Source organism: Rhamphochromis sp. 'chilingali', assembly GCF_963969265.1.
Source record: "Rhamphochromis sp. 'chilingali' genome assembly, chromosome: 2".
Lineage (NCBI taxonomy): Eukaryota > Metazoa > Chordata > Actinopteri > Cichliformes > Cichlidae > Rhamphochromis > Rhamphochromis sp. 'chilingali'.
In genome coordinates this window covers 4,914,959-4,927,018 of record NC_137930.1, presented here as the reverse complement: position 1 = coordinate 4,927,018, position 12,060 = coordinate 4,914,959, and the positions used below count along the sequence as shown (strand labels likewise).

The window sequence follows — 12,060 nt, the reverse complement described above, 5'->3', positions numbered from 1 at the left end:
CGCCCACTATCCAGATGGATATTGTAAAGCCAAAGCTTATTATCATATATTATTGCATAAACAGTAGATCCTGAAATAAAGTAACTTGCTGAGTGGGGATTTTCTACGAAGAGAATGTCGTGTCTTTGTAATAGAGATGCTTTCCTGTTTCAGATTCCTGCTACAATGGACTGAAGGCTTTGCTTCAAAGCTTGCATGCGACCATGAATTTTCTGAGACACCAAATTTAAACTATCACGAGAACAGGGCTTCAAGCCGGGTTCCTTTTAGCATTATCCTTTTCCTTTTTGGACAGTGCATAACCAAAAGCAGTAGAGTTTAGCAGACATCCCACCCGTGCTGGCATGCTGGCATACAAACCTGCCAGCATGGATGTAGGGAAGGAGATAGACAGATGGAGGATACAGAGAAGACGGGAGGATGGCAGACATACAAGAGGCCACATGAAGGCAGGATGAAAACATGGAGCCCGATCAGTCTGGGCAGAAATGAAAGAGAAGAGAGTTGAGAGGGTGGAGGAAAGATTGGTGAGTGAACGTTCATACATGGTCTGGCCTCTAATCAGCTTTGCAGGGTCTAATTACTGCAGTAATCATACAGTTTACCTATACTATAAAATAGTGCCTGTTAAACACAGCCTACATCTTCTGGTTCAGGCTCCCTGACCCTCAAATCTATCTAAGTAAAGCCTTAAGGTTTAGGCTGAATTTTGAAGCTTTCACCTGAAAAAAAAACCCCCCACAAACTGTAACAAATATTTGGTAGAACTTTGAAATACCGCAAACCTCCTCGTTGCATTCAACAGGTCAGAGTGAGTTTTGACAAACTCCAGCAAAAGTTGTATTTTTCTTCTGTATAAGGATTAAAGAGTAAATATTTGCCTCATAAAGCTTTGGAACAGTTTAAATAACACTGACTAACATCACCAAATATAGCTTTACAAAATTGGATACAAGAAATATGAAGCACAACAAATTCCCACATCAATTTTAATTATAGTACCATGGGTCAGGGGCACATGTTTTTTGATCCATTACAATACAAAGATAAGACATAATCCAGTATCACTAATGCATTTTCCAGTGTTTCCCATCCATTTAGATTTAGATCACTGGCTGCTGCAGATTCTGCTTGGAGTCACTAAAACAGCGAATCTGCAGAGCAGGAGACAGAGTACCATCGCTAGCTGCAGTCCTGGACCATCAGGTATGGATGTGTCCAACTGTGGACGAGGCTGAGGAAGCAGCTAATTGATATGGAGGACCACTACAACAGCAACCCGGCCTGCAAGCCAGCTGGTAGGGAAAATAGGAGAGGGACATAAGCAACTGAACTTTCACAAGAAGAGCGAGAAGATTGTCACTAATAAATAAATGTCAGAGGGTGTCGTTCTAACACATGAAGAAGAAGAAGGTGCCGCAGATAAATACAAATAAGATGATTCGACAAAGACAAAAACATGAATTCACTGTGTAATTGTGTAACTTTATTAGCAGCGTCCAAATGAAATGCGCCAACAATATTGAGAGTAACATCCGCCTCCCTGCCCCTTAATGCCCTCTTGTCGCTATGGTAACGGAGAAATATTTCTTTCAAAATAAGACACAAAACTACAACACGGGAAAAGACCCAGGGAAACCGAGTTAACGATAAAAACCCTGAAAATCATAAATTTCACACCCGAGCCTCAAATCTCACGGTCCGGTACCAAACAACTCACGGACCGGTACCAGACCGTGGCCCGGGGGTCGGGGACCGCTGAAATAAGACATCATTGTTGGGGGAATATCATTGTGAAAACCCTTCAGAGAAGTTTAATATGCCAAGACTTGAACTCAGTATTCTGAATTGTTCACTCAGTTGCACAGTAACAAAGGTCGGTGCCAATCTCTTCATCTAACTTTCAGACAGAAAACAAAAAGGGGAAAACGTTCCTCAAGCTTGACACAGTTTCGCAATCACATTTACCCAGCAGACTTACTATTTATGTCCTGCTATGAATAATGAATTATTTTAACTGCATTAGCTGGATGTTGTGCGGGTTCAAAAAGATTCAAGTAAAATTCAGCTGCTTTGTTGCTGTGAAGAAAAAAACAGGCCATAGGACTAACGGAAGTAAACAGTGGCTGTAGAGTAGCTTTGTTTGGAACTTGTCCTGACCACATAGACCTCATGTTATATAGGTTAAACAGCTTTTTTAGCACTCCTGCATAGCATCACACTGACCAGATGTGGTCTTTAAGTAGGCCATGCTAACAAAACATTAGAGGATCAGGGTGACAATCCTGTGAAATAGCTAATCCCACAGGCTTTCAATGAGGGGCTTCCCGTCTGATCTGCTGCAGCGCACAGGCACCACATCACCAATCCATGTGTGCGGTATATTGGCAGGCGGTGAAAAATGGTCCTCTGAGATTCTGCAACCTGAAAACCTGGCAGGGGTTTTTTAATCGTGCTCACCATAAGGTGCAAGTCTGCTGAAAAATATGTGGTACCCAGTCACACCTGCCTTCAGACACTCACACACTCGAAACTTCTGCGCCTATATATAAATAAGAGGCTCTCAGCTTGGATGTTCAAGCTAAAAGACTGCCAGTAAAACATATCTCCATTCTCCTCTGTCCCGTTCAGAAATAAAAGCGCTCGCAGTCCTTTTGTCCGAGTCATGTGTGTCTTTGTGCATCTGTGTGTGTGTTCGATTGCTGTGCTAAAGGCGCAACAATAGATAATGCTTTTAGCGCAACCTAGAATACCATAGGTTAGCTGAACAGAGCAGTGGAAAAGCTACAACGAAAGTGGCAAAAATATGTTGATTCTAAACTTATTCCAAAAAACAAAAATACCCTGAATCCTAATTAAGAATGTCTTTCTTAATTATGTGCTGCAGCCCACTCAGGCACAGGGAGAGCATGCAAGCACCACACATAAAGGCCCAGTGGATCTGAACCCAGCCACTTCCTACTGTGCAGCAACGCTAACCACTGCATCCAAAACGCTCTCTCTTATTTAGACAAATTATGATTCATTGCTGTGTTTAATAAACACACAAAAGCTAAATGAAGAAACCTGCTATACTGCAAAAACAGCAGTCTCCAATGGAGCTGCTAATGTAAAGACGTTGATCCTCTCACCTTATTTTTGCACCTTATGATCAAATCATCAACATATATTGTATTTTAAAATACAATATACTGTGCTACCAGTGCCAGTAAGGTCTGCTGTAATAAAGAGTGAGCCATGGCAGCCACGTTTCACACCACGATTCCATCCTCATGGTTTGAAATTAAGAGCATAAGCCCACAGGTATCACACGTCCTACAAGGATCTCAGTGGCTAATTCAAAAGACAGCAGGCCTCCACTTGACTGTCAACAACAAGCCTCTAATCTCTGCTGCAGACCACTCACTGCTGCACACGGACAGATAAAGATTCCAGTTTTAAAATGAGATTTGGAAAGCGAAGGAAAGTGTACAAGCTACAGTCGAGGCTTCCTTTGTGTGTTTACTTTGGCTGCTTGCTGGATCTGCCACCAGTGGCTGTGGGGATACGCTGTATTCAGGCTCATATGAGAGTAGCAGGTAGAGGCAGGGGAACCGACAGACGTATGAGAACTGTGAAGTCTCAGCCCAACACATTAAAAACAAAAAGGAAGGACGTCTAAAAATCACGTTTACATCTCAATTTTGATTATAATTGTGCAGGGCGCATTCAGCTCATGGAGACGTAATGTGCAGCATCTTTTGACCTGGCAAGATGAAAAAATTGGACTTGCGTGGAAAAAAAAGCAATTGCATCATCGCTAAAAATAAAGCAGCAAATCTGGCAGCCCAAAATGACCTGAATGAAAAACTCTAAAGCAAAAGCTAGTCGGGATAAATCTAGTATGGGAACAGATTAATGAGCAATGGAAGGAGGATGGAGATGTTCGACTTTTACCTCTTGTGCCACTGCAAGGTTTAATTTTAGTACATTTTTACTCTGAGCAAGAGAGAAACACTTGGCAGCACTTTATAAAATGTTGCACGTTTTAAATAAATAGAATTTCAATGTGTTCTATTTGAAATTACAATGTAATTATTTTTACATTAAAAATAGTTAAAGGTAGATAAAGTAGAATAAGGAGGTAACAAGTCAGGTTATTACAGAATGTACAATGTGTACTTGTGTAGTGTTTAAATTCTGAAAGGTTGCTGCTTCAAAACTTTTTGCACGTTTGGGCTCAAGTGAAGCTTTCGAACGTGTAACAAGCTGCTGCTGGTTCAGAGATACACTCACAAGGCATCTCTTCTTGATTCCCCCATAAAGATGACATTTGATACCCTTAATGATGAGTTTATATATTAATAAAAACGTGGTTTGGCGAGCACTAGAGCAGTTTCTGGATCGGCAGAGACCCCCTCTCTAACTTCTGATGCAAAGCCAGTGATTTTGCTCTATAAGCAGACCTGAAGCCATCCAGTTTAGAAAAGAGCTTCATGGGTTACTTCACAGAGTAAAGAGTGAACAGAGCCTGACAACCAGCTGCAGCAGATGATCAGCTCAAGTCTTAGCTTCTGTAATGACAAACATCCATCTTAGTCATGTTTTTCACCGAGATGACCTCTGACCTCCTTGAGGCAATTTAGAGCAGGTGGATTGTTCCATTCACTGTGAGAACCAAATATTATGCCACCATCTATTAACGAGTATTTATGATCTCTCTGTACCTGCCTGCAGGGAGAGAAACTGGATCCTGCACTATCAGGTATCTCTGAACTCCCATGACAGACCCCCGCACCTCCCTCTGCTATTGACCAGCCGGGTCCGCTCAATCACCTGCTTTGCCTGTCAGGAACAGATAGCCCAGACTGATGGACACCCAGGGCCATGACTAGTTGAACTACTTCCCTTCACATTTTCTGCCAGTAACAGAAAGGCCACTGGAAGAGGGGGGAGTCCTAGTTAGCTTTTTCGGGGGATTTTTGAACACGCAGCAAATTGGGCCATCAAACTGAGCGCAGATCACGCCTCCGGCCTCGTTCTGAGATGTTAATCATCAAAGCTCTCAGCATCCACTGAATTTAATAAAGACATCAGGACATTTGTTTGAAAGATTACACATCTAAAACCACAATTAGAAAAGAATAACAATAACAATAACAGGCACTCACCAAAGAGGGTTATGACTCACAGTTTTCATTTCTAAATATCAAACAGAAGGTGATGATTTAAGCAATCAAACTGGCAAACGTGGAGATGTTGTGCAAGCCAGACTGAAGATGTTAGTCTCGAGATTGTGTTTAAAGATGCAGGCATATTGTGAAGACTTCTGCTGCGCTGGCAACCACGGGCCCCATTAAATGTGTGACAGAACTGAAAGCAGACATGGTGTTTTGACTAAAGGCACAGGATTACTCTAATTCTGAGATAACCGGGGAACTACAAAAAGAGGCGGGCTATGAGAACAGATCTAAATGCAAAGAGATGCAAAGAGAGGGCTTAAACTGCTTTCTGTGTACCTATATTTACATCCACATGAATGCAGAAGCATACATTATACAGCACTCTCATATTGTCAGAAAATTCAAAGAACATTTTCCAGACTTACCTGGCTATGTAGGTCATTTCCCCCCTAACCCTAATAACTGCTTGTGCTCCGCTTGGCAGCAAGAACTGTAATCAAGTGTTTGCAATAATTGGAAATGAATCTTTCATGTGCTGTGGAGGATTTTTGTCCTAGTCTTCTTTGCACGAAAAGCCACATTGGAGAGTTTTCTACCATGGATGGTGCCTTTAAGGTCATGCCAAAGCATCTCAATCTGATTTGAGTCCAGACTTTGACTTGGCCACTCCAAATGTAAAACATATACTTAAAAAAATGACAAAAAAAGGGCAAAAAAAAGCAGGAAGGCGGAAAAAATGCTTTTTCACAGCACTGCATGTAGAACCTCAAACATGTGCAGGTCTACAGGAAGAAGAGCAAAAACAACAATCTGTACAGTTAGAAGAAACTGTACAGATTAAACACAGAGTGCGCAATATAAAGCATCACTGCTGGAGTCAGTGTAGAAATGTGTATGTGTGTGTGCATCTAGCTATAGCACAACATCATGCTGTGTCAATGTTTGAATGTGACTTCCGGCAAAGTACTTTTGAGTAAGACTAAAAAAACGAATCCTAAAGTCTGGACGCAAAGAGAAAAGGCATCTGTTTCAGTTAACAGACCTATAAGTATCACCACGCCATCATCACGATACAGGAGGATCTAACCACATCCATCCTTAACGTAGACCTCGACAGGTCTCCACTTAAAATCAGCAGTTTACCTGAACATGCCACAGCCAGCCAGGACATTCATACCTGGGATCTGCTCCCTGTCAGCACAGCTAGCTGTTAAGAAGCTTTACTTGTTGCATTGATATAAAGTTAACAAATGCAACATTTAGGCGCCCTGTTTTACGACTATATATTCCTATTTTAAGCCTTTAAGAACAATGAAGAGGCTTTAAAATTGCCTGAGGCCAACAAATGTTAGAAAAGAACAAGAAATAAAATTGTTCCCAAGAATCTATACTTCTTGTGGGTATTCCTAAAGGAAAGACAAGGCTGTAGATATCTGAGAGGGATCGTTGAAGATCATTGATGCTTTTTTTCCCAGGAAATTGATTGCTTCTTTTTTTCTGAAGCAGGTTAGGTCTGCAGCATAAGTTACCATGGTGATGTGCCCTGGTAAGAAGTGAACAACATTTGTAAGCATGAAAACCCAGGGTTAAACCTGCCTCATAGCACAGGCAGTACAGTAGAGTGACAGAAAAACAGATGGATGAATAAACAGCTACTGTAACCAAATGATTTTCTCACACAGCATCTGTTTCTTTACATTTCATTTTTCCAGCAGCTGCAAAGCACAAGTCCTGATACCCAGCAGTCATAAAGATTTGGGACACAGCACATCCTCACATCTGTGATGCAAGCAGTGTTTAAAATACATTTTAATGGGCTATATTTCTGTAAACATGAGGTCTTGGTGATTCCTGTGACACCACATGTGTTTATTGAAAGGGAGTGATGCAGTGTGGCAAGTCCTTAAAGGGATCTTTCCAAATTTGGATAAAAAGATGATGTCACAGTGGCGTGATCAGGGTCATTATCTTGATTTAGGAAGTAAAAATAAGCACCCCTCAGCTTCTGAACTTTCAAATTGGGCCCTTTTTAAAAATGATCTTAAAGCTTTAATGAGGAGATACAGAAAACGGGCAAATTAGATGGAAAATGAGTCCTAATGGGGAAAAAAAGGTTTCAGACTTTGATGTCTTCTACAGGGCCGCTGTCACATTGGATGGTGTTTATGCTGCAAGGAGAGCAAAATCAAAAAGACAGTAGAGCTGACTGCCGGTTGCTTTACTTTGGATGTGCATATGTGTGGAGGCTCCACTCCCTTTCACCACATCAGCAATGCCAATAAAAAACTGAGAGGAGAGGAGAAGAGTGGAAAGACCAAGCTATAGAAAAAAGATGCGAGAGACGAGGATGAAAGGAAATATGATGAGATAAGGCAAGACTAGAATAAATGTCGAGCGGGAGAAAAAGAGAAGAGGTGGCAAGAAAAGTTGCAGGACAGCAAAGGAAGAGAAGAAATGGAGAGAAAAAGAAACAATGTGGGGGTAAGCTAAGAAAAGAGGAGAAGGAAAGAAGGGCAGGGAGGAAAGTAAAATAACAGGAGAGAACCAAAAGGGGGAGATTAGAGCCAAATGGGGGTACAAGAGGGCATGATATTGATTTAACAAAAAGAAGGAAACAAAAGATAAAAGTAGGCGATAAAGCAATACTGCAGAGGAAGTGAAAGATTAAGAAAAAAGAAGGAAGGTGGGAAAGAGAAGAGGAAAGGAAACAACATGAGATAAATGAAAGAAACACATGTGAGACAAAAAAAGGAGAGGAGAAAGTGAAGGAAGGAAAGGAGAGAACAAAAAGGGTGTAGGCAAGGACAAGTAAGGCAAAAGAAGTAAATGAAGGAGGAAACAAAAGACACTAAGAGATGATAAAACAGTGAGAGATGAAAGGAAGAAATGAATAGGAAAGGATGTAGTGGAAAAGAGTGGGAAGAAAAAAGAAAGACCAGATTACAAGAAAGAGGGAGAAGGGGAGGCGCAAAAAGGGGAGGACAGAGGACGTACAAGAAAAGGATAAGATGGATGAGGAAGGAGGAAAGGAGAGGTAAAAAAGAAATAAAAAGAAGATAAGAGAGACCTGATGAGGAAGAGGAAATTAAATGTCTGACAACTTAAGACATCACAGATGGAAAAGACAAGACGAAGAAATATTAAAAGAGGGAGGGAAAAAATCCATGATGAGAAGAGTGTTGGAGAAAAGAAGAGGAAAGGAGGACGAAACAAAAGACTGAAGATAAAACAAGCTATCAGACTGATGAGGGCATAAAGAGGAAAAAAGAAAGAAGGAGAAGGAAGAAGCAGGGGCAGGAAACTGAGGGAAGGAGGTGAAAAAGAAGAACCCATAAAAGGAAATGAGGAGAGGAGAGGAGACCGGTCAGGCCACACCTAAACATATACTCTGGAATGAAAAGACACACACACACACACACACACACACACACACACACACACACACACACACACACACACACACACACACACACACACACACACACACACACACCTCACTAACAGAGAGTCTGGTGCACTTTCTGCCACACTGTGATGCTGTATCAGCTATCAGAAGACACAGCAGCAGGCCTGCCCACTAAAATACCAGTCCTCCCAGTAAGATGCCTGCTGGTGTAAACCACTCAAACCACAAAGCCACTGCATCAGGCGGCAGCTTTATGAAAAAGCACAGTCAGCCAGTGAAGTGAACACCACGTTTAAGTCCAGCTGAAAACATCAGAGTTACTGTTCCTGTCGTGTAGCTCACTGAAACAGCGAGTACGAGGGGGAGACTTTCCATTCACTTGCACCGCATCTCATCCCAGACATCCAGGCAAGGAAAACAATGTGCATGTGTGAGAGAGCCACACATGCACACACACACACGCACAAACGCACACGGAGAGAGTGAGACAGAGAACGAGAGCATGTCTGACCATTGGTTCATGCAAATGTGAGTCAAATGTTTTACCCCGGGCAGGCACACAGACTAAGATTTAGGCGCGGCTGGAACACACACACACACACACACACACACACACACACACACACACACACACACACACACACACACACACACACACACACACACACACACGTGCTGCTGTTACAAAAGGATCACTCGCGATTTACCAACATCTCTACCCCGGTATAAAAGTATTAGTCCCTGCTACTACTGCTGCTGCTGCTGAGGAAAGAGCCGACTTACTTGTTGGAAATCGCTCCCACATGGGCTTCTCCTCCTTCTCTGTCTTCCTGCACTGAGCGCTAATGAACGCTCTTCAAGGCGGTGAAATCCAGCGTCCCCGGACCAGCTGCTGGCCGCGGAACAACCGACCTAGAGCCGAGCGAGCGAACGAGCGAGCGGGCGGGCGGGCGGGCGTCTGGCTGCCTGACTGAGCGGCCGGGAGAGTTGTCTTTTCAGCACCACACCACTTTGAACAGCTCCCGCTGACGTCACTGCCTGGTTACGACGCCACGCCCACTTCCCTAGCGACTGAAAGACAGAGAGAGAGAGAGAGAGAGAGAGAGAGAGAGAGAGTGGGTATAGGTGTTTGATTTATTGATCAATTAACATCTATTAAAGTACAGTGAAGTTGGGTTTTGGGTTACTCCAAAAAATGTATTTTTAAAATAGAGACTTTACCTTATAAAGTAAGGTAAAGTTGTTTTATTGTTTGTTTTATTACAGGAGCAAATCACAGTCAAGGTGATGTTGGACAGTTTCTGAAGTAAAATCTATGTGAGAATTCTGCAATAGCAAAGATGGGGTACAACCGCAATATTCAGATATGTTTATATCATATTTTGGCATAAAGTCAGCAATTTTTGAAAGATTTCATTTGTTGAATTTATGCATGTGTATTTTTGCATATGTAGTCTGCACTGGTAAAAGGACTTTGTGCCTCAAACCTGATTACTGCCAGACATGCTGAGTACAAGAAATCACTTAAATACAACCTGTCGACTAAGTGAAGCAAAAAAAATCTCAAAAAGCAACAGCTCATGCCACGATCTAAGGAAATACCTGAAAAGTCAATGACATCTATCTGGAAAGGGGTACAACACTATTTCTAAGGCTTTAGGAGTTCAAAAGCCTTAAATAGGAGCCGTTATCCACAAATGGAGAAAGCTTGGAACAGTGGTGAATCTTTCCAGTCTACCAACATTCCTCAAAAAGCACACAGACGACTAATCCAGGAGGTCTCAAAAGAAGCCAGTGTCATATTTAGGAATGTAACAAAAATGAGAACCCAAATGCAGAACAACACTGGAGAGCAGACGGGCTTAAAAACTGTATGACACAACAAGGAGCACAAAGGTAAACTAAGGCCACTTATACACACAATAATGAGTGAGTGAGAAGGACAACTAAAAGAAAGAATGCATCACTAAACAGAAACTAGGTGGCAAAACTAATAAACTCAAATACAGGATTACTAAAAATAATAACCCCAAGATAAAAATAAACCCTGGAAACTTTGAGTTCATGATTCAACAATTAGTCAGAGACGGGGCTAAAATAGCATTAATGGGAGAGTTCAGGGAGAAAACCATTGCTGACAAAAATAACTCCGTGTCTCGTCTCACGTTTTCACAAAACATCTTCGTAATCCACAACTCTTTTGAGAAGATATTTTTTTTGGATGTCAAGACAAAGGTTGCACTTTTTGGAAGGTCTGATTCCTTCCACCGTAAAACTAACACAACATTTCATTACGAGAACATCAGACCAGCAGTCAAATATGATGGTGGTAGTGTGATGGTCTGGGGCTGCGTTGCTGCTTCAGGACTGGGATGATTGGCCTCAATTGGTGGAACCATTAATTTTGTTTAGGAGAATGTATGGACATCAGCTCAAGCCCTGGTGCTTAAACACACTTGGGTTATGCATCAAGAAAATGACCAGAGACACACCAGTAAGTCCATCTCTGAGTCTAAACCGATTGTCGTTCTTGCAAGTAGAGTATAGCTCGACCAGTTATTAGGATCAGGGAGCGCACAGGTAGGTGTGGATAGTTTTTTCCCCTAATAAATGAAATATCAATTTGAAATGCATTATTGTATCTTTGTGTAATATTAAAAGACTGTTACTCTGAGTAAAGATGCCTTTCTTAGCATGAAATCATGGCTGGAGGCAGTACATGCACGTCTACAGCTCTGGATTGGTTGTATCCAAAGCACAAACCTGTGCTTCAGAGACATGATTTGGACATGCAGCCTTAAAATTATATATTTATAACACAAGTCAAAAAGACTGCTTGACATCTCTCACATTTATGCATTTGGCCCTCTGTAAGTACACCGCATAGACACTTTGCATCGCCACAGGGTTTCAACTTCACTGGCACTTTAAAACATCAAGAAAGTTTGTGGAAAAGACAAAAATTGATTCAAAATCTGATGCAAATACATGCTCGAGCAAGCTGAAAACACACTTTTCCACAGTTTTTGGAAAACACTGGCATTTGTGCAAGAAATGCAGAGCTGAACATTCCCAAATTTTTGGTCTTCTAACGCAGCACACCACAGGCTTCATACACCTGCAGTAATTTATTATCACTCTAAGTCTATCAGCACTGACAGTTGGCACATTAAAGTTTCTCCAGATGTTCCAGATGAGGTTCAAATGTAGCCGACCGAGTGAACACCAGTGAGCAACACAACTGTTTGCATTTGGTCACAGGAAACCTTCATCCCAGTCTCAAGACAGTCTTTGTTCACTGACCTCTGTATTCTTCCTTTCTTTGGTTTTACTAAAAACCAAGCAATTACTTTTAAACACAGACATAAATTTTTTATTCTTGATTAACAGGGTCATATATACAGGGAGTGCAGAATTATTAGGCAAGTTGTATTTTTGAGGAATAATTTTATTATTGAACAACAACCATGTTCTCAATGAACCCAAAAAACT

General features: G+C 41.7%; 1 protein-coding gene across 1 annotated transcript in view; it reads right to left on the bottom strand.

Annotated features, from left to right (window-relative positions):
- smpd3 (sphingomyelin phosphodiesterase 3) overlaps window positions 1-9,496 on the bottom strand; it is a 100,439-nt gene extending 90,943 nt beyond the window's left edge. The window contains exon 1 of the mRNA XM_080876712.1: window positions 9,352-9,496. The gene's annotated coding sequence lies outside the window, so the exon portion shown is untranslated. The remainder of the gene's footprint in view (window positions 1-9,351) is intronic.
- Window positions 9,497-12,060: the final 2,564 nt, after the last annotated feature.